The sequence below is a fragment of the Equus caballus genome, chromosome 17 (genome assembly GCF_041296265.1).
Source record: "Equus caballus isolate H_3958 breed thoroughbred chromosome 17, TB-T2T, whole genome shotgun sequence".
In the NCBI taxonomy this organism is placed as follows: domain Eukaryota; kingdom Metazoa; phylum Chordata; class Mammalia; order Perissodactyla; family Equidae; genus Equus; species Equus caballus.
In genome coordinates, this window is record NC_091700.1 from 58,943,105 (window position 1) to 58,965,394 (window position 22,290).

The 22,290-nt window shown below is 34.3% G+C and overlaps 1 long non-coding RNA gene across 1 annotated transcript in view; it reads right to left on the reverse strand.

Annotated features, from left to right (window-relative positions):
• The window catches only part of LOC138918467 (uncharacterized), a 115,155-nt gene that overhangs the window by 3,638 nt on the left and 89,227 nt on the right, over positions 1-22,290 (reverse strand). The window contains exons 3-5 of the long non-coding RNA XR_011427870.1: positions 21,993-22,149; positions 21,801-21,894; positions 15,790-16,791 (exon numbers count right to left, since the gene is read on the reverse strand). This is a non-coding gene — a long non-coding RNA (uncharacterized lncRNA). The remainder of the gene's footprint in view (positions 1-15,789; positions 16,792-21,800; positions 21,895-21,992; positions 22,150-22,290) is intronic.

Here is a 22,290-nt window from a genome sequence, read left to right on the forward strand (position 1 = left end):
ATTTTAGTTCTGAAAATAAGTAATTAAATCAAGTGAATTTGACAAGATGAAGTGATGATTTTACTGATTGTAGATAGGCTGAAAAATTGTCTATACTCATTGATTTCTACAAATTTTGTAATGGTTGTATATTTATGTCTATAAAAATAAGTGTAGCGTATAATTATTTAATCATTAAGAATGAATACAGACGTAAATACATAACATATATAAATTGCCTATTTGGCAAAGATTTTCAGATTTTAAGAAAAAAGTAAAGGGGGTATTTCTAGCCAAAAATAAGGTCACATTAAAAAGAACTGTAAAACTATAATCGTTTGGAAATACTAGATCAGTTTTGAAACTCACAAATGTAAAGCTTGTGCAAAGTTCATAATTGTGTAGGATAACATATACCTGAAATTATATAAATCCTAAAATTAACTTATCTTGAGTCATAAAAGATGTTCAGGGAGTCGAGTTTTTTCTCTATGCATAGAAGCAGATTGACACAGATGTTGATCATAATTCTGAGCCTGAATCTGCGGGTTGAATACAATTCATTCTTAAATGTTCGCCTTCATGATGTAAACACTACCGTAATGTACAAATGAGCAGGGAGTTTAATTCAAAGTCACACTCAATCTTTAACAAATTATCAGAGAGAATCCTGTATACGTACATTGGAGGAGAATATGAGGATATCAGTGGCGAATCATCACAGAGTGGATATTCATATTATGGGGAAAATGTTCAGGATGTTACGTTTTATAAAATCATTGGGAGTACAGGGATTTACATTGCAAAAGACTTGGTAAGAAGAGGATGATTTTGAACTCCACACGTAAATGGCAGACTAAACCACTATGACTTTATAAACACAAGTTACACATAAATAGTGGAGGAGAGAGCCCGAGACTCTATTGTCTAGAAACTCAGTGAGGAAAGGGAAAACTGATGAAAATCTTTTGAGACTAAACAAACTTATTTATAGAGTGATGTGTTAATTATTTTTGGAATAGTAATTCATGAGTGTAAATTCATATTGACATTTAAGTGGACAAGTGACCACTTAAAATGACCTTGACTTTCAAAAATATTGAGTTTGGCTGTATTTTCCAAGGACAGATTTTTTAGCAAAATCACATCATACTCTTACATAAATAAATTCCTCACATGTCTTATTTTAGTTCCACAACCAAAAAGAGTCACTGGTGCTTCAATTAGGTGCCCAGGAAAATTTTAAATATTTTGAAGTGTAAAAGCTGTGACATTTAGATTATATAATTCAGATTATAAATGCTGTGTATGTAGTATTTGTCTATATTGAAAAATAGAATAATCAAAGTTCTCCCTGTTATGTGGGGGGAAAATAAGACAAAACCAAAAAACAAAGAAACAAAGTCTTTTGTCTCCAGTTCCTTCGTGTTCATAGTTTTCACCTACAGTTCAGAATATTGCTAACTATATGTGCTAGATACATAGACAGATATAAACTCCATGAATCATATCTCATCAGAAAAGATAGAATTTATTCTTTTTTTTTTCAATTTTTTTTTTCTGCTTTATCTCCCCAAACCACCCCCGTACACAGTTGTATATCTTAGTTGCAGGTCCTTCTAGTTGTGGGATGTGGGACGCTGCCTCAACGTGGCCTGATGAGCAGTGCCATGTCCGCGCTCAGGATCCAAACCCTGGGCCGCTGCAGCCGAGCGCGTGAACTTAGCCACTCAGCCATGGAGCCGGCCCCGAATTTATTCTTTAATATTTCTTTTTAATGTTTACATATTAACATATATTAACATTTGTGTGTGTTCAAAATTTTCTTAATTTGAATGAAATGTTCTCAGAGTAAAAGTTCTAAATAACAGGAGATTAGGAAAACATTTAAAAAAGTTTCATAATCATAGTTATTGCCCTGGAAAAAAGTAACACAATTTGGTAATGGAGAATTAGGACAGGGTTTCTTGTTAGCTAAGATGCTTAGAGAAGACGTCTTTGTAGGAATAAAATTCAAGCTGAGTCCTGAAAGATGAGAAGCAATCAACTGTGCAGGAGCAGCAGGTAGAGAAAGAGAAATTAGACACAAAGAAGAAAAGCAGTGGCCCCTAGACAGAAAATAGCCCCGAGGGTGAAAGGTACTAAAGGAATGTAAGCTACTAGATGTTGGTAAATGACAGAAAGTAGCATGAGGAGAGTTTTAGAAAGGCAGCCTGCAGGTTAAAATTAAATTAAAAGTGTGCCTTGTTTGGTGTGTTCACTGTTTCCAATAATTTCAATTTGAATATCTTTAGTATGACGGTATCAGTGTTTTTTTCCTACAGTTTTTCACTATCCTACCTTAGCTAATCTATTTAAACGTTACTCATTTCTCTATGAACATTATAGGCCTTGTCCCTCAGACTGTAAAGAGCTGGGTAGGTTGTGGTAAAACCAAGATGGGCTGGTGAGAGAGAGGGAAGGAAGAAAGAAGGATAGAAAGAAAAGAAGGAAAGAAAGGAAGAAGGAAAATTTTATTGAATGGGCAATGAGAAACCATTGAAAGAGCTTGATTTATTTACATGAACGCCAGTATACAATATATATTAAGAGATTACTGTGGCTCCTATAAGGAAAAAGACTTCAGGGAAGCAAAAGTAGAAGCAGGAATGGTAATGACAGACATTCCTAGCTCTCATCCGTATCTTCATTCTTTTCCCTTTCTTGAATATAATTTTGAACAACTCCACATAAAACAGGTCACAGACAAGAGAAGAATGGGCAAGATAGCTTCATGTTTCTAGAGAGCAAAATTTGAGTCCTCAAATTAACTTTTCTCATTGCCAGAGCAAGTAGTTCTTAATGTCTGTTCAGAGGCATTTACTTGTTGCTCTAGAAGAGTAACTGCTGTGGGTCTCCGTATTTCCTTTCCCAACAATGGTTATTGCCACTATTCTTCCATCACTATATATGGAATGTAGTAAGCATTGGAATGGGGAGCATAACTTGTGTTTTCAGTTCTTGGTCACTGGACCACAGGGAACCACAGTCCAAGGAGTTCTACTATCAATGCCAACTGAGAAGAGACCCCTCACTATGTCTTAGCACTGGCCAAACTGGATTAGCTCTGAAACAGAAGTCGTATATCCAGAAGTTGGGGGGCAGTGCCATGTGGATGAACTTTATTCCCTGAGAAGTAGGAAGCAGAAAGAAGCCTGCAGACAAATTGATTGACCTCTTCCCTTTACCCACCCACAAGGGACTTCTTGAGACTTGTTATTTCAAGTCTTCCTTGGTGACATTTTGCATGACTAAATAATCATCTGTGTCATTGTGATGCTGCAACATGTGCTCCTTTTTTGCTGTTTTTCTGCCCTCTTCCTCTAACTTCTCCTTTCCTGAGATGCCCTCTCTCCACTCCTATACACACAGGTGTTTGCTCAGTTTTCTTTTATAGGGAAGGTAGGCTAAGGCAATCCTGGGCAAAGCAGGATTCAGCATCAAACATTTACGTCAATAAAATACAACTATTATATTTGAGTACTTAAAATTTTAGTCCCTTATATTTGTTAAAACGTTTTTTTTTCTTTTGTGGAAATATGTAACCATGCCTTTTGAATCAATTTTATAGATATATGTAGACAAAAATATGATGTTATACACATATATACTTCTACAAGTTATAATCACTTGAATATGTCTACATTCAAAATTGTCTGATTTATGAAAGTCAATGATATGATAAAGAGATCTTATAAAGCATAGGCTATTACTTTTTAGTTATACTCTATAAATCAGTTTAAGCAGTGAAATTTTAAATTGCCCTTTGAGTACTGTAAAATTGCCTAATATAATTTGGCAACCATGTTAGTTCATTGCCCAATTAACTGGATAAAGCATTTTTTGCCCAGAAATCCCCAGTCAAAATTCAAGGTAACATGGAGTTTGAGGTTTGATAATTGTATAAATATGTGTGACTAACTCTGAATTTCTAATTTAGAGTTTATCTATTTATATAATTTGTTGACTCTAGAGTACCAATTTCTCTTCCTATATTCTATGTCAGTAAGAAGTTGAGAATTCTAATTTTTTTGTATATGAAGCCAAAATTCTGGAAACAGAAATACTAAAAAATGTCCAGGGTATTAATTACTTTCCCATGTTTAAAGCTTAAGAATTGGAGGATAAAGCTTATTTTTAAGATTCTATTTATGAGTATTTATATTTTGTCCATTACAATTAGAGCTTCTAAACAGGTTTGTCCCATCAATATTAATGTGCTATTTAAGAGTGTATAGATATATACTCGAAATTGTAATTTTTGAAATTTATTGTAACAATCTTCCATTGCCTGCTCTTTTTCCTGTTCCTTTTTAATTTTCATTTTATTCTTTTTTTTTTTTAAATCTTCCTTGCTTTATGTAACTTTTTATTTTTTATTTATTTATTTATTTATTTTAAAGAGTGGCACCTAGGCTAACAACTGTGGCCAATCTTTTTTTGTGTGTGTGCTTTATCTCCCCAAATCCCCCCTGGTACGTAGTTGTATATCTTAGTTGCAGGTCCTTCTAGTTGTGGCATATGGGACGCCGCCTCAACGTGGCCTGACGAGCAGTGCCATGTCCGCGCCCAGGATCCGAACCCTGGGCCATGGCAGCAGAATGCGAACTTAACCACTCGGCCATGGGGCCGGCCCCCATTTTATTCTTATTAACTTAGGACCCTTTACCCAAGAACTTCAGCATACTTTTCAACTTAGCTTTCAGTTCCAAAACAGCCTTCGGTTTTCCTCAGCTTGGCTAAGCTTTACACACGTTTTCTCCTGACTCTAGGCCCCTGACCTCTCTTTCTGTAGGAGCATTCACTCTAGGAAACTTGTAATTGTTCATTCTTTCTCTGCCCCTTTGAGATGTAAATCTTTTCGCAGCCCCTGACAGGTTTTGCAACCCAGGAATGTTATTCTCAAGGACCTGGGAGAGACTCCTTTGAAATGTAGTCACTGAAGTAGATAAGGCCTCCATCTCCCAGTCTCAATTGGAGAGGTCGGAGCCTTACTTCAGTAAGTGACAATTAGCAAACACACATGGCCTAATTTAGTACTTGTCCATTAGTTCATCCCAGCTTTTAAAAACCTTCTTATACAATGGAATATTATTCAGCCATAAAAAAGAAGGAAAATCCTGTTCTTTGTGACACCATGGAGAAATCTGAAGAACATCATGCTAAGTGAAGACAAGTACTGCATGATCTCATTTATATGTGAAATCTGAAAAAAAAACAAACTCACAGAAGCAGAGAATAGAATAGTGGTTTACAGCAGCTGGGGCTCCAGGAGATGCAGAGGGTGTACAGTTTTAGTTATAAGATGAATAAATTCTGGAGATCTCATGTACGGTGTGATGACTATTGTTGATAATGCTGTACTGTATGCTTGAAATTTTCTGAGAGTAGATCTTAATTTTTCTCACCAAAAAAAAGTAACTATGTTAAGTGATAAATGCATTAACTAGCCTGAGTGTGGTAATCATTTCACAATGTTTACATATATCAAATCATCACATTGTGCACATTAAATATATACAATTTTTGTCAATTATACCTCAGTAAAGCTGAAAGAAAATCCTCCCAACTTTTGCTTCACCAGAGTTGATTTCAGTTTCTCTCCTTTATTGCAATAGTTTTAATAGTTTTGGATAAAGTCTCCTTTGTCTGTTTAACTTGTTTGCCTATTAAATTCCAGTGTCATTTGTTTGGCAGTACTTTTATTAAGCTCATTTCAGATATTCATTCTTCACAGGCATATGTTATGAAGAGGCATTTCTGATTTCAGCATCATGCTATGGGACCAGGTGGTATGGCCCACCACTACAAAAAAGTAATTAAACATATAGGCTCTTATTCAGGATTAATTGCATGGTTCTCAGGAAAAAAATCTGTGATTGCTTTGTTAACAAAGAGAATAAAAACCCCTATCAAAATAACTCTTCAAACACACTCACGTATATACATGTGCATATATATGTGGTTTAAAAATAAATGTTACCTTATAATTAATATTTGAAGAGACACTCTTAAGTTTCTGTTATAATGTATTTCATGAAAATTCCTGATATAATTGTCTTCCAAAATCTTGATGATGTTAACATTTGTTATCTCATATTCTTAAGATTTTAGTAAACTATAAAGTAATCTCAAATATCTCAATCTCAAATTTACCTCCTCTTTTTAATGGTAATAAGCTCTCACTTCCACGCATGAAAGTTTTAGAATTTTTTGTATATTTTTCATCTGGCTGTTGAAAGTCAAATTTGAAATACAAATAATATTGATATAAAATGATCTCTATAAGGACCTACAACCTAAAGCTAGCTTGGGCACCTAAGTCACTTTGTGCGTTCTAATTCTGATATATGAACAAACATTTTATTCGTTTTTGATATAGAGTAAATTTTAATGTGATGAAAGAGACTCATAACTATAGCCACAAACTTGACCCCTGCTTTCAATCTTTGCCTTTTCAATCTGTTCACCCGTCAGAAGTTGGTGTTCCTCCTTCTCCCAATCTGTTCAATAATCTCGCACCAAATACCCAAAAGAATGGGCACAAAATTACTGTGAAACATATGGTGCCAGAGATCACAGTGTTAATGGGTTTGGGGATTATTTTTCTTTCTCATCACTCACTCTGCAGGCAGGGAAAAATCATACACATGAATATAAAATAATGAAAATTCAAAAATAGTAACAAACAAAACTCCTTCCACCACCACATTACATAACGTAAAGCTTCATGTGTAACCAAGCTAAGAAAAATGTGATGGTATCACAAAAAGGAATTTGGTTTTAGCTGCATGGACTTAGGAAATAAAATTATATTAAAGGCTTTATTTTCCTTATCTATGTTCAAGGCTAAAGAAGACATTGAGATTAAATCGTTTGTTAAATATAAACATTAAATCTCCGGTTAGAAGACTTTTAGGAAATTGCACAGTGAGAGCGGGAAGACCAGGACATGTCTATAGGAAGACCCGAAAAGCCCTGAAAAATATGAAGCCCGTAATCTGAAACCATCTTATTTCAAAAAGGCCCTTTTGTGTACAGAAAAAATAAATGTCTCTTTTAATTACTCAAAGATTTTGCCAATGCTCAATCCCAGTTTTATTTCTTGGAGCCAGAATGATGCTTGAATTTCAGAGAGAAAACACATTGCAAACTTCATAAGTTAGAGAACATAATCTTATTTTTTTATGTATAGTTTTTAGTTTTTTTGGTTTTTGTGTAAGTAAATGATTATTTACTTAGGTAGATGAATTTAATTTGAATCAATGAAAGCTAGTAGATGGTATTTTACAAGATTACAGAACCATAGGTATTGAAGGACATCATGCAGTCACAGTAGCTACCATTTTTTCCCCCAGAATGTTTAAGGATTTGGATGGCACCAATTTCATGAAATATAATTCAATATTCTTAATTACTAATAAAAAATAATGAACATTGGAATGTTATTTATTTGAAACAATATAAATATTAATTTTAATATTCACTATTTTACACATGTGTACCTAAAAATTCTAAAAATAGAAAGGTTGTTTTGAGAGCAATTACTTGGGACAAATCTGCTAAAATCTGTTAATCTACTCATCTGCCAAAATGCAATCGCTCCCCAGCTGGCAGCTCTGTCTCAAAATTTTTTGTGTCCTCCATGGCATTGTTTCTTCTACATTTGAATAAATGATCTCCTGCAGTATCTTGTAGAATGTTACATTGTGAAATATTGTATGTATATAAAACTTCCTCAGATGCTTAATGGACTTAACATTTTCAAAGCAGGGTTGGATCCTCTTGATTTTATATTTATAAGCCTCAGAAATGTTTTTGAAGCACCTTTCTTCCCAAATTGAAGATTTGATGCAATTCTTCAATGATTTCTCCAGTTCACTTATTTATAGATGAATGAAAAATAGGATTATAATAGATGATGTTTCCATCATATCATTTACTAAAGAACCTTCAGTTATTCAATACCCTAAAACTTCCACGTTAGAGAGTACAACAGAAATAGGCAGCTATTTATAATAGAAAGGACAATGGATTGGAAGTTCTGGATTGAGAGTACGGCTTTGCCATTTACAATCTATATAAACATGGATACTGTTTAGTCTCTCTCTTACTGTTTCTTCATCTCATATTTCTTTCATTAAACTGGGCTATTAATTATCTTGCTCTTTTTTTGTAAATTAGATGATATAACCCACATGAAAGTTCTTCAAATGGTTCATACTAATTCAAAATAGATATATAGGTATACTACTGAAATCATATAAATTTTGGTGAAATAAGCTATTGGAAGACATTAGCGTGATAATAGGAGAAAAAAGCAATAAATTGCATGTGGATAAAATAAAGAATATATGATGAGTGCCAACTATGCTGACACCACTATAAACATGAATGTTCCACAAAAGATAGGAAGAAAAATAGCATTTATTTTCTCCATTTAGCAGACATTTATTTGTAAAAACATTTCACACCTTGAGGTATGCAGATATTTAAGTTAAAAATAGAATCTTTGCAGGACAGGCCACTGATGTAGTGGTTAAGTTCACACACTCTGCTTCAGCAGCCTGGGGTTCCTGGGTTTGGATCCCGGGTGTGGACCTACATGCTACTCATCGAGCCACGCTGTGGTGGCATCCCACGTACAAAATAGAAGAAGATTGCCATTGATATTAGCTCAGTGACAATCTTCCTCAAGGAAAAATAGGAAGATTGGCAATAGATGTTAACGCAGGGCTAATCTTCCTCACCAAATAAAGAAAACACCCCAGAGCTTGGCCCTAACAAAACTCATGGACAAAATAGGAGAGAAGCAACTAAAGCAGTAGTGATAACTATTATTGATAAACTTGTTGATAGAATCATAAGGAAAATGCTAAGGAAAAAATACAATGTATTATTAACATGTACTGGTAGAATTCAGTATCATGTAAAAATCTTTTCCAGTCACATAAATTTCTGTTAAAAATGTTTATAGTGAAAAAATTTTAACTCTCCCACAGGAAATGTTGACTTTTAGAGTATTTTCGTATGTGTATTAAGCATTCATATTTTCCGTGACATGAATTCTTCTCATATAGTCTTCCAAATTTTGTATTGGGTTATGTTTTTCCTAATTTGTTCTTTACTTTGAACGTTAAATTTTTTTTTGGTTTTACCTATTAAAATACTTCTGCTAGTTTGTAACATTTAATTTTTTATTTTTCATTTCATTTTATGTTTTCATTTTTATCTTTGTTTTTAAGCTAAATGCTTTGATTCAAATCTTGGCTGTCACACCAAATTAGCCCTGTAACGTTGAGCAAATAACAGCCTTTATCCCTCAGTTTCTGTATATGTTGGGTGGGAATATATAATAATATCTATCTGTGAAGATTATTGTGAGGATTAAATTATTTAATTTCTCCTGTTATTAACCTCCTGTATTATAGTGGTACATTTATTATAATTAGTGAGTTAATATTGGTACACTTTTACTAAGGAAAATCTATACTTATTCAGCTTTCTTTAGTTTTTATCTAAGGTCCTTTTGGCTGTTACAGTCCTGTTCTCTTTCTCTCTTTTTAATTTTTAGTACACTTTACTTTTTAGAGCAGTTTTAGGTTCACAGCACATTTGAGCAGAAGGTACAGAGTCCCATAGACCCCCAGGATCCACAAACACACACAGCAACCCCCTCCTTCCATCAATAATCCTCACCAGTGGTACGTTTGCAATAGATGAACCTACATTGACACATCATCGTCACCCAAAGTCTGCAGTTTACATTACTGTCCACTCTTGATGTTGTACATGCTAGGGGTTTGGACAAATGTGTAATGACATGTATCCATCATGACTGTTTTATGTCTGTGTTATACTCTGTATTATACAGAGTATTTTCACTGCCCTCAAAATCCTCTAAGCTTCACCTATTTATCTCTGCCTCCCCTACTCCCAACCCCTGGCAACTGCTGATCTCTTTACTGTCTCCATAGTTTTATCTTTTCCAGAATGTCATATAGTCAGAATCACAAGGTATGTAGCCTTTTTAGATTGGCTTCTTTCACTCAGTAATATGCACTGAAGGTTCCTTCTTGTCTTTTCATGGCTTTATAAGCTCATTTCTTTTTTGCACTGAATAATATTCCATTATCTGGATGTACTACATTTTATTTATCCATTCACCTACTGAAGGACGTGTTGGTTGCTTCCAAGTTTGGCAATTATGAATAAAACTGCTATAAACATCCCTGTGCAAGTTTTTCTGTGGATATAAATTTTCAATTCCTTTGGTTAAATACCAACAAGCACAATTAATGATCGTATTGTAAGAGTATATTTAGTTTTGTAAGAAACTGCCAAACCGTCTTGCAAAGTAGCTGTAGTATTTTGCATTCCCACCAACAATGAATGAGACTTTCTATTGCTCTGCATCCTCTTCAGAATTTAGTGTTGTTGCTGTCTGGCTTTGGGCCATTCTAACAGGTGTTTAGTGGTCTCTGTTTTAATTTGCAGTTCCTTCATGACATATGATGTTGAACGTCTTCTCATACACTACATGCCATCTGTACGTATTCTTTGTTGAGGTGTCTGTTCAGGTATTTTCCTCATTTTTTAATCAGGTTGTTCTTTTTCTTCTTGTTGAGTTTTAAGAGTTCTTTGTATGTTTTGGATAACAATCCTTTACTAGGTATGTCTTTTTTCAAATATACTCTCTCAGTCTTGTGTTTGTCTTCTGATTTTCTTGGTGATTCTCTTTTAATACATCGCTATATTATTTGTCCTAATGTCTTTATCAGAATTTTTGCACATTGAAGTATAATTTATCTTCTCTGTGTTATTCTTTTATACTTTGTTATATACATTACATTAAAATGAGTTGAGTTTTTTGTCTCTTTTTCTATTTCCTCAAAAATTTTGTCTATGACTGGGATTATTGCCCCATGGATTTTTGATAGAATATACAGATAAATCAGTTGAGAGTGATGAATTCTTCATAGGGAGATTTAAAACTAGAAATTCAATTTCTTTAATTATTATAATACTTTCATATTTTCCACTTATTCATGAGAGCATTTGGGAATCTATCTGTTTTTAGTAATTCACACATTTCACACTTTGTGTTAATTTCACAAAGTTTTGAACAATAAGCTTTTCATTATTGTCATTTTCATCTTGTCTTTGGTTAGGTCTGTGTTTAATAGTGTTTACTTTCTCACAGTTATTATTTCATCAGTTCTGCTAATATTTTAAGCTTTTCAATAAACCAATTTTTGGTATTCTTTATCCTTTTCATTGTGTTTTTGTTTTATATTTCTTTAATCTCTTCTCTTGCCTGCATTAATTTCTTCTTTATACTTTCTTAAGATTTAGTTGGCCTATTTTTGCAAATTCTTGAGTTAATATAACTTTCTGGTTTCTACCTTATTTCTCCAAACCCTTAAAACTACAAAATTTCCTCTAACTATGTTTTAGCTATTTCCTACAAATTTTGACTTGTAATAATATTGTTACCAACTGCTCTAATTATTTTCTAGTTTCCATTTTCATTTTTTTCTCTGACTCATTGGTTATATTGAAGTATGTGTTTTATTTTATAAAAGTTGTGGTTTTTCTCTTTCTGTTTTATAAAAATGAATTGTGTTATTTAATTGAGAGAAAATTATCTCTAAGATGCTAAACGCCATTTTGTATTTGTGCTTGAGTACTCTTTGCATTGTTGCTTGTTATTTAAGCTTAACATATATATTTTATATGTATAGAATTTAAGCTTATATATCAGCTCTACAAATATAAACAAATATAAGCTTACTTGCTGCATTTAAAAAAATCTTTTTTCCTTAAAAATTATTTTTTCTGTTTCGTCAATAAATTACTGAGAGAACTGTCTGAATATTTCCTAGTACAAGATGGATTTGTCAATTTCTCTTTATAGTTTTATAAATGTTGTTTTATAATATAATTAAATTTATGTTATAAATTACATAATTTTAGGATTATTGTATCTCTGTCTCTATTAATAGTTTTCTTTTCTCCAAAGTCTATTTGGTAATATTAAAGTTTCCTTTTGGTTGTTGTTATTTCCCTCCAACCTTTACTGTAAACTTTTTGCATGTTTTGTATCTCTTATAGTTTATACCTATATTTCATGTAATCCAAATTTACAGTTTCAGTTATTTCACTGGAAGGATAGTAAATCTGTCTGCGATTATTGATATATTTGGAATTATTTCTACTATCTTAATTTATACTATATTTTGCCTCTATGTTTGTGTGTATTTGTGATATACATTTCTTTTGCTTTTCTTGCATTTTTTTTTAATCATAAGGCTTATTTTCTTTGGCTTGTTTTTTTCTCTCATTAAATTTATGCTCTCTCTGCCACATTGGAATTTTTGCTTTTGCCTAAAGATTGGCACCTGAGCTAACATCTCTTGCCAATCTTCCTTTTGTTCTTTTTCTTCTTCTTCTTCTCCCCAAAGCTTCCCCCCAGTGCATAGTTGTATATTTTAGTTGTAGGTCCTTCTGGCTGTGCTATGTGGGACGCTGCCTCAGCATGGTCTGACCAACATTGCCACGCCCATGCCCAGGATCTGAACTGGCAAAACCCAGGCAGCCAAAGTGGAATGCACAAACTTAACCACTCGGCCGCAAGACTGGCCCTTGGAAGTTGTATATTTTGTTATTGCTTTAATATTTTTAAAATTTTTCTTTACTGCGTTTTGTAGACATGCTAATAATCAAGTTTCTCTCAATAAAAAGTTGATCATTATTGTTAGCTTATTTCTGAACAGTACAGGACTTTAGAATGTATTAACTTCCTCTCTCCACCCATATGCATGCTATTATTATCCTATATTTTAGTTTTAAATCCAAAATTGAAAGATCTATTGAACGCAACAGTGAGCAAATATGTACTTTATTATCAATCTTCCCTGGAAACTGAATTTCTCAAGTGAATATACTTTGTTTTGTTTCTCTCTGCATCCCAGCAACTAGCACATTGCTTCTAGTTATAATAGATGATTGACAAATATTTTTGAAGAAATGCGTAACATATATGGTGGATAATATAATTATGATTTGGTTGTTTTAATTCTCTTCCATTCTTGCTACATCAGGATGTAAACAGAGTTGACCTAGAATTATTTGTAAGCATATATATATATATATAATATTTATAAGCATAATGTTTCACAGTATTAAAATAGAAATGTACCAGCTAAATTTTTAATGTTCAAGAACCTTAGGCCAAAAAGTTGTCATGGTCAGAATTATTCTAGCCAATAAAACCTGCGTGAGCAAATATCTTCTCTTTCTTCATTTCTCACAGGTGACCAGGTCAAACATCTCATAACAGCTTTTCTTAATGCATCTGCCTCTTAACTCTAATGAAATTGCCTCTAATAAATGTTTAATCTTTATTTACAGTTTCTTTTTCAATTCCGGCACACTTTCTAGGCAGGCATTAGGATTAGTGATGGAGCAACGTTTTTATCATTTTCAAATCACAAATATAGTGGGCATGCTACATAATTATTTACAATTATTTACAATTATTACCACTGTAAACCATCATAGTAGATAAAATATGATATTTATTGTAGGAAAATATAAGTTTATAAAGGAGAAAAGTTTGGCAATTTTCATAATCAAGAAATAAATATAATATAGCTGAACGTATAACAAGTTGAAATTAGTTGTCAAAGAAAATGAGGTAGACTCTTGAAAGCAGATGGAGTAGGAAGAAAATGGGTCAGGTTAAGAGCGCCCATTGAGTTTTAGAGTTGAGGGAAACAGAAGTGGAGAAAAAGGTAGGACTTCACTTAGAAAAGTAACTAATTAAATCAAGAAGAAAATAAACACAGTAAAAAACTTTAATATTACAAATTTATTTATAACTTGAATATTTTCAGACAATGTTATGAAATGGGAGATACATTTGCTCACTTAAAGAAAAAACAATAATTACCTAAAGCTGTTGTTTTAAGCAATGATATTCATTTCAAAGGCAGTGGGTATATACATTTTTAACAGGTGTATTACCCTCCCATACTAGCCAAACTACTTACCTACCTACACAGACACACATACAGACTCTTTTATTCTGTTAGTCTCTATCCTTAAATGATCTACTTAAAGGAGGAAATCAAGAAGTGGCAGTTGAAAATATCAATAAAAGGTTATTAATTCTAATTTAAACACTAATTTTATTAACTGTTAACCATCTTTTCTCTCTCTCTCCTTGATTTAGCAATATCCTTCAATATTCAGTGGTCTTTCTCTGTTGAGAAGGATCTGACATGGGTATGAAAGTTGTTCTCAGATAACAGAAATAATTTTCTCACCAAGTCATATTCCCAGGCTCAGCACTACTTTCTGCTGAAGGAAGGAGTTCCCTTTCATCTAATTTGCACAAAGGTGCCCATATGTGCTAGCAGCAGCTTTGTTTGCTAATGAATGAATTTTGTAAAAAATGATTTTATTTATGGAATAAAAATATCAGTGTGAGCTTAGAGCTCTGGTTTACAATCTTCACATATCTTTATCGTTTAGTGGTTAATTTCACTAGTGACATTCAAATGCAACTAGTGGCAGACATTGTTCTAGGCACAGTAGATACAGTAATGAACAAACAGGTTAAAAGTTCCAGTCTTTCTGGTGTTTACGTTATCATCTGGAGGAAAAATAAAGCACAGTTTTATAGTGTACATCAGTGCCAAACACTCTTATTTCATGTATATTAAATAATTTAGTCTCACTGCAATCTTATGAGACTCGCACTCTACTGTCCCCATTTCGCAGACAGGTAGCGGAGGCTTAGTGAGATCAAGTAACTTAGCAAGAATTGTACAGATAGTAAGTGCCAATGCCAGGATCTAAATCCACGCATTCTGGTTTGAAAGTCTACATTCTAAGGGGCCTGGCCCCGTGGCCGAGTGGTTAAGTTCATGTGCTCCACTGCAGGCAGCCCAGTGTTTCGTTGGTTCGAGTCCTGGGGGCGGACATGGCACTGCTCATCAAACCACGCTGAGGTGGCATACCGCATGCCACAACTGGAAGGAACCACAACGAAGAAAATACAACTATGTACTGGGGGTGCTTTGGGGAGAAAAAAGGAAAAAAAAAATCTAAAAGTCTACATTCTAAATCCATATTCTATACTCCCTGTATAGTAGCATGTTATCTTTGAGATGTCCATTATTTTTAAATATAACAGGTCTGAAAAATGAAGCATTCAAATCACATAATCATATCAATTTATGCAGCGAAAGAATTCAAAAAAGCCCAACACCCATTTGTGATAAAATTTTTCAGTAAACCAGGAACAAAGGGGAAATTTCTCAACTTGATAAAGATTATCTACAAAATATCTGTAGGTAACATCATATGTAATAGTATGAAACTCATTAAGATCAGGCAAAAAGGCAAGGATGTCCCTTCTCACCCCTGTTTTTCAACATCTTACTGGAAGTCCTGGTTAACGCAAATAGACATGAGAAAGAAATAAAAATTATACAAGTCACAGAATGGGTGAAAATATTTGAAAAACATGTATCTGATGAAGGAATCATCCAAAATATACAAAAACAAAACAAAACAAAACAAACCAACCTGAAAACTCAGCAATAAGAAAACAAACAACCTAGTTAGAAAATGGGCTAAAGAGCTTAACAGACACTTCACCAAAAAAGATATTCAGATGACACATCTACATATCCACACATGAAAAGATGCTCCACACGACTTATTATCAGGGAAGTGCAAATGAAAACAGCAATGAGATACCTTTGTTCACTCGTTAGAATGGCCAAAATCAAGAACACTGACGACACCAAATGGGGGAGAGGATGTGGAGCAACAGGACTTCTCATTCACTGCTGGTGGGAGTGCAAAATGGTAGAGCCACTTGGAAAGAGTTTGGCAGTTTCTTAGCAAACTAAACATATTCTTACTATATAATTCAGGAACAGTGCTTATTAATATTTACCCAAAATAGTTGGAAATATATATGCACAGGAAAACCTGCACATGAATGTTTATAGCAGCTTTGTTCATAACTGCCCAAACTTGAAAGCAACCAAGATGTCCCTCAGTAGGTGAATAGATAAATGAACAGTGCTACATTCAGACAATGGAATATTATTCAGCGCTAAAAAGAAATGAGCTATCAAACCGTGAAAAGACATGGGGGAAACTTAAATGCATATTACTGGGTGAAAGAAGCCAATCTGAAAAGACTACATACCATGCGATTCCAACTACATAACATTCTGGAAAAGGCAAAACTGGAGACAGTAAAAAGATTCTTTCAGTGGTTGCCAGGAGTTAGGGGGAGGGAGAGATAAATAGGCAGAGCTCAGAGGGGTCAGTGAAAGTATTCCATATAATACAGTAAGAACGGATATGTGTCATTACACATTTGCCAAAACTCATAGAATGTACAACACCAAAAGTAAACACTAAGGTAAACTTTGGAATTTGGGTGATACGATGTGTCAACGTAGGTTCATCAATTGTAACAAATGTACCGCTCTGGTGGTGGATGTTGTTAATGGGAAGGCTATGCACATGTGGAGGCAGGGGTGGGAAATCTCTGTACTTTCTGCTCAGTTTTGCTGTGAAATTAAAATTGCTCTACAATTCAAAGTCTATTTAAAAAAGAGAGAGAGAGAAGTGTTCTTCTTTGCTTATCGTGAGGAGAAGAACTGGGGATCTGATTGTTATTTTGTTGCTGCTATGGTTGTTGCTGTTGTTTTTAATTCTCCAAATTCGCTTTTTATTTTGTATCTGAAAAGAGAAAGAAAAAAACAGTGAAAAGAAACCAGAAGCATGGGTTTCTCACTGAGTAGCCACATTAAAATTTTAGATTGTTAACGATTAAAGAAAGTTTGCATTTCTAAGAATTTGAAATAAATGACAAAAAGAGACTGTTACAAATGACGGAAGAAAATAATGGTAGCAAGGTAATTTGTGGGGAATAGCAACATGGCTGACTTTTTTATTCACAATGCAAGATGATTCTACAGGTATAGAAATTCTCTCTTTCATGTAGTGCTGAAAGTGTCAACCTTATTTTGAAAGGCTTAATTTTATTAAAACATTTTATATTAACTTGTCTTATGAAGCACATTTTATAGATCAATCCATTCCAGTGAACACTGAAAGTGAACATAAACACTACACTAATTCCCGTCTATTATAATTCTGTTGCTTAAATTTGCCATACAAAAATTATTATTTTTTAATTCAGGTTTTTACTTTGCTTATACTCATTGAAACATACAGCCACTCTCAAAAATAGTCATCTTCAGGAAATGTCATTGAGCATTTATAGAGTTTCTGTTACTGTGTCTACTGCTTTAGAGGTAAAACAATGGTTTCTACTTCAGGGACATTAAGTCTAAATGAGTTGTGTACAACAGAATCACCAGAAAGGGGTTTCTTGTTTGTTTTCAATTGTTTGTCATAAGAATACTGATAATGTTAAAAAGAGCCTAGAGCAGTCTGTGATAAATTATGTCTTACAAGAGATAATGGGAAATATTAATTCTCAAGGCAAGAAGCTAGAATTTTGTGGAGGAGGTGGGAACTGAAAATAGGCTGAAAGATGGGAGAAGAGAAAGAATCTGACATTTCTTGCTCACTGATTGTGGGGCAGACACTTTGTTCTCTTAGTCTCTTTGGCTACTCATAACAATACTATTCGGTTGATTATTATTATTTTCCATTTTAGAGATATTTACCTTCATGCTAAGTAAAATAAATTGACTTGCCAAGGGGACCCAGTTCATAAAGAAGAGAGTCAGAGTTCAAATGTAGGCTATTTGTAGCTAACATATTCATATTTTTTCCCCATAGATATAATAGTTTATGAATATATGGGAAATGAGAGAGACAAAAAAAGTTCAAGCAGAAGTGAAATAATTAGCAAACCAATCTACTCAGTAATTGCTCTGAGATCACTGAAGGCAGGTATCGAATCTCAATATTTGAGGGAATTGATTGCCTCTGGGGCACCACCTCTTGTCCTCTCAGTCTTAACCCTTACTATAGCCACTGCAGCAGAGACAAATTCAAACAGGCATTGGCCATTTTAATGCAAGTGTAACCTGAGAGCTTGGAATTCTGTCCAAGATTCAGAAGTTGAGATGGAGGGCCTGAGACCTGAGGGAACCCTAGGCTTAAGCATAGCAGAATTGCCTAGAAATTCATGCCCTTGAGTGCAACATTCAATCAGGACAGATTAGGACTCGTGGATAAATTCTTCACCTTTTCTTCACTCAGGCACACAGTCCATAGAAATTTTTTCGAAGGTTTTGAGGGATTGAGGAAACAGCCCAAAAGATATGGCCGACTCCATAATACATCTGACCTTTAGTCCCATATCCTGGGATTATAATCTCAAATAAACTATTCAGGGAGAAGGCTTTTTCTTGGGCTCTCCTTTCAAGGAGAACACAGTAGCATAGAATAAAAAATCAGCCCATGTCCTAGAGAGCTGTTCCAACTCTCTGTTCCAAGTTGTCAATGCTTATATCCCATCTATACTATACTCTCTGTGACCATCTAGAGAATGTCTCAACATCCACAAGGAACAAATTATTTTTCTCAATGTTTTTGATTTCATCATCAACATATTAAATTGAAGTCCATCTCCCTTTAGAGTCCATCAACCAGTTCCACTTACCTCTTTGTGGGCATGTGGTATAATTATAATATTTGTATTATGTGATAGAGATATCTGCAAATGCTTGCTCTATTATATTTCATCATCCATCATTTCAACGAACATATATTGAGAATATTCTATTTGGTAGACAAAATAAAAGATTCTAATGATACCCATGTGAACATATAGAATTTCTCTTCAGGGAACTAACAATATGAGGGATGGGTAATATAATGTGAGGCAATATTGAAGAGTCACTATGATAGAACACAGTGGAAGTCCTGAGAGAATATTCTAAAAAATGCGAACATCTTCATGAAGTCAAGAAAAACAGGGCAAGATGAATGCCAGGAAGAAAGGAGAGAAGGAAGAAAGGAAGGAAGGAAGAGAGCAGGAAAGGAAGGAAAACAAAGAGAAATAAAGGTTGGGAGGATAAAACAAAAGTGTAGAAATAAAAGGCCAAGAGCATTAGAGAGAAAAAATAAGAGGAAGAGAAAGGAGAAAAGAAGTAGAATTATAATGGAGAATTAAAAAATGTGTAGATTAGGGCCAGCCCAGTGGTGTAGTGGTTAAGTTCCCTCACTCTGCTTCAGTGGCCAGGAATTTGCAGGTTCAGATCCTGGGTGCAGACACACCCACCACTCATGAAGCCATGCTATGGTGGTGTCTCCCACATACGAAATAGAGGAGGATTGGCACAGATGTTAGCTGTGACAATCTTCCTCAGCAAAAAAAAAACAAAAAAAACCCCCCAAAAAAACGCTTACTTGCTTCTGTAGAATATCATTTAAGTCTTAAACGTGATAGCCTCATTAGTGACAGTTGTAGTTCAAATTACTATTAGTTTTAGAGAAGAGGAGAGTTCTATAATACAAATCTTGAGGAAGAGAACCGACAAAAGCTTTCTACTTTCAAAAACATTTGACATAAAATCCATGGAAGACATAGTGTACAAATAAAGATTTGCTTTGGTTATTTTTGATGATTTTTGCTAAAGTGTTTTAATTTTTTACTTATTATCACTTTTTAATAGCATATGCATGCCTATGGAGAGAATCTCTCTCAAAGGATAAACAAGAAAGGGGATGCACAAGAAATAACTGTCTATGAGGAAGACAACCCGAAGACTAAGGACAAGAATAGGAGGAAAAAAACCCTTTCACAATGTTAATTTTAAAAACTCTTTGATATTTACTAATGAAAATAATGACAAGATAATTTTGTTGAATAGAATTTATTTTTCACTGTTTTGATATAGATAGCAGCTCTTTCTTTTTAGACACTTGTTTTTTGAATGAGCTTATTTACTTTGAAACCGTTTTCCCATCACTGTGTCAAGTCCTTGACATGTCAGTGACAACAAATAACTTGAGCTACTCTCCAGTGTCAGAACAGCAAGGAGCGTCTTAGCACTCAAGGGTAAATTAAAGCAGAACGCGTGTTTCAGTGCCATGTTGTCTTTCTCATGCCCTTTCTGCAAGCAGTTCTTTAAATCACTAAGAAGAACACAAAACTTTATAAACTGTAAGGAGTGGTTCTACAGCCGTCTCCGTCTCACAATCTTGATTGGAACTACTGCTAAGTATTGCTAACATACATTTATAAATCATGAAATTCTTAGATACGCTTTGCTCCTTCTCCATAGAAGCTAATGAATCTCTCTACAAAAATAATCCATTAATTTGTGATATTATTTATTTTTAAAAACCTCTGGTTTTATCAAGACCTCTTGAAAATTACCCTGCCTGATAAATTTTCATTCATTCAGTTGAAGCCTAAAGCCAACTGTCCTGTAGTCCAGACTCCACATTTTGCAAACCCTTTGGATGTGCAGAAAAGCAAGGAACACAGAGCCCTTCACAAGTCTCTCAGCCCCACGGGGGAGGGTGGGAAGGGTCTTCCCCAGAGCTGTTTCCTGTGCTGAGGTACCTTCCCAAGAGAGCCTGAACTCAACTTGTGTTTTCGTGTCAGAGTAAACACTTCTTTTTCAATCTCCAGTATCTCAGTCACTTTCATAATAAATGAATAGGTAGCCTATATCTATACAATAAGGGCATATACAAATCTGTTGCTCAGCTAATAGTTCTTAAAATAAATTTGAAAAGCAATCCACATTGAATGGCACTAAAACAGTACAGGCAAATTTATAAAGCCTAATCATAACCATAGACTAATAATTAACTTATTAATAGAGTAAGCCTATGTAATATATAAATAGTCATTTTAGTGGAAGACAGTCAAATTATTTAGTGATGTGTGGATAAAAGCAATGATTATATAAATGTTCTTTTAAACGTTATGTTTGCATATTCAATTATAATAATATTATTTTTAAGTGCAAATAATTAACTGCATTTTTTATTCATGGTATACACATAGGTATTACTTATTTTTACAAACACCAGGATTTAATATTTTGGTTTAATACTCTTTATTCCTATAAATTGGATTTTTAGTAGTAAATTGCAAATCCATAACGCTACATGATGAAGGAGGGTGGGGTATTACCGTAACTGCTTCTGTGTAACAAATACTGGAAAACTTAGCAACTTAACCATTTTTTCTTGCTCACAATGTTGTAGGTCAGCAATTTGGAAAGAGCTCAGCTGTTAGTTCTTGCTTGAGATCTTCCATGAAGTTATGATCAAATCTTAGTGGAAGCTGCAGTGATGTGAAGGCTCAGCTGGGTAAAATCCACACAATGGCTCACTCACTTGGCTGACAGTTGGCGCTGACCATCAGCCATGAGCTGATCTGGGGCCCTTAGCAGGTGTGCCTACATGATGTCTCACCATGTGGTTTGGGCCTGCCTTACAGTATGATGGCTTCTCCTATAGGTCAGCTTAGGGCTCCAGCAAGTTTTCCAGTGAACAAAGAGAAAACTCCTTTGCCTTTTGTTACCAAGCCTTTGAACTTTCATACCGTAATTTCTACAGTTCTCTAAGGGTCTCAGAATCACAAGTCCGCCCAGACTCAAGAAAAGGAGGTCTAGACCCCACCTCTCAAAGAGAAGAATCAAAGGCTTTGTGCCTATTTCTTTTTAACCGTCACATGAAGGAATGAAAAACGTTACATCAGGGGTATCTGAAAACTCAATAATTTGCAGAATTTGAGCTTATGTACTCACTTTTAAATATAGAGTGAAGTCTATACATCAGTCTTTAGAAAGGAACAGCATTTAGCAGTGGCAGTGATCTCACTGTGACTTTGTCATATATGCCCTAAATATAGGTGGACAAAAAAATCAGGCAGTTTAAATTGAAGTGTATGTGATATATGGAAACATCAACATATTTGGGTATGAAATGATCTAACTTACCATCATTATAATAAAATAGCCAAAGTGGTGTGGTGGCTAAGCAGGTTTACTAAAATCGGAGAGCAAACTTTTCCTTGAAACTTCAACTTGCAAAGAAAGAATGTGGAAGATAATCACAACTTAGAAAAGATGAATTGATGTAGGATAAAACAGCCATCTAAGAATAAGAAAGAAGAAAATCCCAAATTGAGCCAGCCCACTTCTTTGGAGAGAGAAGATAAGAGAAACATCATTGTTACCTTTGGGGAAATCTCAAGAAAAACTTTGTAGAAAGGCATAAGTAATTCTCCATTTGTTG